Raw genomic sequence first — 6,000 nt, 5'->3', positions numbered from 1 at the left:
GATCGTGAGACGCATTTATTTATTTATTTTTTATTTTTTTTAGTTAATTCAAGTTCAGAAAAAAAATATTTAAAAAAAGAATTTTTGGATTTTTCCATTTATTTTGCACTTTAAAATTATTTTTTAGAATATGTACAGTGTAATATTCTATTAGAATATTTCACATATTTTTTTAAAAAAAAAATGAGATTTTTTTTTTAATTTTTTTAGCTAATTCAACTTCCGAAAATAATATTTAAAAAAAAAAAAAGAATTTTTAGATTTTTCCATTTATTTTGCATTTTAAAATTATTTTTTAAAATATGTACAGTGTAATATTCTATTAGAATATTTAACATATTTTAAAAAAAAAAATAGGATTTTTTATATTTTTTTTTACTTTTTTATTTTTTTAGTTAATTCATGTTCCGAAAATAATATTTAAAAACAGAATTTTTAGATTTTTCCATTTATTTTGCATTTTAAAATTATTTTTTAGAATATATCAGTGTAATATTCTATTTGAATATTTCACGTATTTTTCAAATAAATATGATTTTTTTTAGTTAATTCAAGTTCTGAAAATAATATTTAAAAAAAGAATTTTTGGATTTTTCCATTTATTTTGCATTTTAAATTTATTTTTAGATTTGGTCTCATGGTATCACAAAATTAGAATGATCTCAAATAAACCTATATATATATATATATATATATATATATATATATATATATATATATATATATATATATATATATATATATATATATTCAGGTTCATTTGAGACCATGAGATCGTGAGACCAAATCTAAAAATAATTTAAAACTGCAAAATAAATGGAAAAATAAAAAAAAAAATCTTTTTTTTAATTATTATTTACAAAACTTAAATTGACTAAAAAAAATTAAAATAAATAAAATTAATATAAAAAAATCCCGTTTTTTTTTAAAATACGTGAAATATTCTAATACAATATTACACTAACGTATTCTAAAAAATAATTTTAAAATGCAAAACAAATAGAAAAATCTAAAAATTCTTTTTATAAATATTATTTTCGGAACTTCAATTAACTAAAAAATATTTAAAAAAATTCGTATTTTTTTTGTTTGAAAAATACGTGAAATATTATAATAGAATATTACACTATATATATTCTAAAAAATAATTTTAAAACGCAAAATAAATTGAAAAATCAGAAAATTCTTTTTTTAAATATTATTTTCGGAACTTGAATTAACTAAAATAAATAAATAAATAAAATACGTCTCACGGTCACACAAAATTACGCCGTCTCACATGAACTTAACTATATATATATATATATATATATATATATATATATATATATATATATATATATATATATATATATATATATATATATATATATATAAAGGTTTAGGTTGATGCGAAACGGCCTAATTTTGTGAAACCGTGAGATGTAATCCTAGCCACTCGTTTTATATATAAAAAAATCATTTTTAAAATGAAAATAATTGAAAATTTTCCAAATTTCTTTTAAATTATTTTCATCGTTTATATTTTCCAAAAAAATTTAAAAAATTACCGTTTTTTATATATTCTAGTAGAATATTAGAATATTTTACATATCTGACAAATCTAGTAAAATAGTAGAATATTCTAACATTTTAAAAATGATATTAAAATATTTACAATGTAATATTTATTAGAATATTTCACGTATTTTAAAAAAAATGTCAATTTTTATTTACTTATTTTTATTGTTTTAGGTAAATAAAATGACAAAAATAATAATTAAAAAAAGAATTTTCGAATTTTTCCTTTTATTTTGCATTTTAAAATTATTTTTCGATTGCATCTAACGGTCTCACAAAATTAGCTTAGTTTCAAATGAACCTGAACATATATATATATATATATATATATATATATATATATATATATATATATATATATATATATTGGTTCAAATGAGAAGCACAAAATATTATGAACCATACGAACCCTCATTTTTTATTTCGTATATTAAAATCATGATTTTGTTTGTCTTTTTGGTAAGAACTAGGCAAGATCATAACTTTTACAGTATAATTTTTCGTTCATGCATTTATTTATATTTTAACACAAAAAATATATAGAATTTCCAACTTAATACAGTCCATTTGCATTTTACATTATAAAATTCACAACTTAATATAATCTACATTAATTTAGAAGTCAAACTCAAACTCTACCACCGCCACCAACCACCTATTCCACCGTCGCAACTATAATTTCTTCCAAATTAGATATATTAATAAAATAATTTATTGACAGCTTAAATATTATATTCACAATTTAATATACCTATTAATTCACTATTTAGAGTTTAATGCGTAAAATTATATACATTTATACATTCTTACATATTTATACCACATAAAAAATTAATATATTCATAAAAAAATTAATACATGCATTTATATATAAACTATTAATGTTTTAACACAAAAATCCAAAAAAACTTAACAGTTTAATATAGTCAATTAACAACTTAATACATAAAATTCATAGCTTAATATATTAAATTCACAGTTAAATACATAAAAATTATATATTCACAGCCATATTCTCTACTTGAAACATTTATACATTTAGATTTGATTTGTAATGTTTTTTCAATGTTTAATTTTTAATATTCACGATTTGGGAAAATGACTCTTGAGGGTAATTAACTTTTGCGTTTGTACTCATTTGGTCCTTTTTTTGTATTCAATATACCATCGAACTTGGTGTTGGTGTTTACCATAGCCCTTTTGACCGGATTTTGACCTGTGATAGCCGGTCAAAGGGTTATGGTAAACACAAACAACAAGTTCGATGGTATATTGAGTACAAAAAAAGGAAAGAGACCAAATGAGAACAAACGCAACAGTTGGTTACCCTTTTGATTCATTTTCCCTTTACTCATTTACAACAAATCCCACATCATCCCCTACTGATATTAATGATTTTATGAGATTCATTCTTACTTCTCTTCAAAACATAACCTACGAAAGGACATTATTCATACATGTACAACTTTGCACTTGAATATTTATTAGGGGAATCTTGACTAAGCAGACGCATTTCATGACTACATGTACATTTTCAATCAAATGATTTATCGTATCATGGATTCTAGACAAGTCTACAAACGAGTGGAATCACAAGTGCTATGATTTTTGAGTTTACTTAGCTTTAAGATCGAATTCATGGGATAAGATACAACATCAATATGTACAATATTATGGTGATGTGTCTACAAAAGCAACATGATTAGGGAAGAGTTATACGGAAAATGAATGATTAGAGCAACACATATTTGAACCAATGAAAACATGACAACAAATCATTTTCACAATACATTACTTGTGAAGAAAGAAATGGACATGTGTCATTTGATTATTGGTTCCGGTAGATGTTGCTCTAGTTATTTGTTTTCCATAGAACTCAATCCTATATATATATATATATATATATATATATATATATATATATATACATTACTTGTGAAGAAAGAAATGGACACGTGTAATTTGATTATTGGTTCCGGTAGATGTTGCTCTAGTTATTTGTTTTCCATAGAACTCATTCCTATATATATATATATATATATATATATATATATATATATATATATATATATATATATATATATATATATATATATATATATATATATATATATATATATATACACACACACGTTAAATAAAATTGGATATATCCATATTCATTTCTAATGATTCACTAATTAAGTATTTATATATATTTGTTTGGATATATAAAATTTTCAAAATAATATTATAAAACAATTATCGATAAGAAGAATGATGTCAACTATTTCACCAAAATTTAAATCGTTATTAAACGGAATTTTTGAACTAAGTTTGTATTTGATGAGGTGATCCATTCCAATTTACTGGATCAACTCAAAACATTTCTCTAATTTCCCCAAATAAAGGCCCATATGTACACGTGTTTAATGGTTCATTAGTCATGGTTTCATTAAAATAGTTGCATTTTTTACGCTTCATAATCATATGGAATGATATCTAGCATCAATGGTCTCCCACAACAAGAAAAAAGATGTTGGGGTGTTTCACCTACATGGGAAAAAGTCGCTAAATATACCTGCACAATAAGAATGGAGCTTTTTGTGACACAAATGTATATTTATATCACTAGAGTAAAGAACTGGGCCGGCCCACATTTATCTAGGCCCAGTGCAAAACTAAAAACTATACCTCTTTAATTATCAAAACTGTTATTGTAATGATAATTGGATAAGTCCCTAGTATAAAATAGTTTGATCCTAATTTTGAACTTGGAGTCCCTTGTACAGAAGCACAATAAAATCAGAGCATATATAATAGAAGTTTTTTTGGATTTTTTTTTTCGATCGAGAACTTTTTCAAAAAACTTTGTTAATTAACAAGTAATCCCAAAGATTTTTTTTAATGATTTGATGATTAAACAGGTTTTCCACCGATTATAAATAGATACTTTATACAAACAAATAAACAACAATAAAACGATAAAGACAAAAATAATGGTTCTAATAAATAAACAAATTGAAAAAACTCTTTTGTTGCCGAGATAAAAATAAGTTTATTTTAACAAAAAAAAAGTTTCACCATAAAGATTTGGGCTAATGCTATAAAAACCCTCAAATTTTCAAGAAATGTTCGGTTATATCCTAAGTCCATTTTTATGTCCACAAAAACCGCATATTTAGGCAAAAATTGTCAAAATTGCCCTCTTTCCCGATTTTACCCTTCCATGACATTAGGGATGTTTGGTTCTAGGATTAGAAGTGATCTTGTTCACATAAGTTTTAACACTGGTTAGAGCTGATTTGGGAGATGATCAATTCGTTAGGTGGATAAATAGCGTAAAATGAGGTATGATCGAGCTTAATGATTAAAGAACCAGATTTGCAGGTTTGTTGATATGGAAGCAAGCATTTGGAAGAAGGAACAGAGGACAGAGAATACATACATTTGCATTCGGAATGCTTGATTCATTAAATGCACAAATTCCGATCGCCCCACAAGTTGAAAAACATCACACTGATTCTCGACAACTTGCCAAACTACTTAACATCTGTTGCACCATGATCTTGAGAAAAAACCGACCAGGGCTTAACATTCTGTCAAGCAGTTGGAAGGCACCATTAGAAGAAAGAACAACCCGAAGATCCGATTGATTTGGGGTTTGTTATACTTCTCCAATAAACAATATTGTTTTCCCACTTGAGTTCCAAATCGTCAACGACTACAATTCTCAGATTATAAAAACTCCAAACAAAATTTCTGCTAGCAGCTCGTAGCACTTAAGATGAAGATAAATTTTAGCCTAGAAGAAGTATATCAGATGGAGCATCGAAGCTTTGACAAACATTGTCTTTTTTATTATTTAAAAGAGAGATTGCCATCATTTTGTAGAACTGCTGAAGCAACAAATGAATTGGTGTGATGGAATATGGAGAGATCGAGAGAAGGGTGCGATGAAAGAAAAAAAGTGACACTTTTTGCCTAAAAGTGACACACTCTAATCCTAGAACCAAACACCACCTTAGAAGGGTAAAATCGGAAAAGAAGGAAATTTTGACACTTTTTGCCTAAATATGCGGTTTTTGTGAACATAAAAATGGACTTAGGGTATAACCGAACATTTCTTGAAAATATGAGGGTTTTTATGATATTAGCCCTAAAGATTTCATACGTTGTTTTTAAACCTCACGGCTTGGTTCTTTATGCATGTAAAATGATAAATCTATTCTTTTAATCTATTTTATCTTTTAAACTATTTGATTAAAAAAATATAATTATCTCTCTCTCTCTCTCTCTCTCTCTCTCTCTCTCTCCATTTAACACCATCCACCTCCCATCTCCACCTTAAAGAATGTTCAACCTAAAAATTTAATGAAGACGAATAAGAGAATCATGAACAAAATAAGAAAGAATATAATTATTTCAAATTCATTTCAAAACATATTATATCCCAAAGAG

Source organism: Lactuca saligna, chromosome 3 (genome assembly GCF_052625555.1).
Source record: "Lactuca saligna cultivar CGN05327 chromosome 3, ASM5262555v1, whole genome shotgun sequence".
Lineage (NCBI taxonomy): Eukaryota > Viridiplantae > Streptophyta > Magnoliopsida > Asterales > Asteraceae > Lactuca > Lactuca saligna.
Note: the sequence above shows the minus strand (reverse complement) of the source record.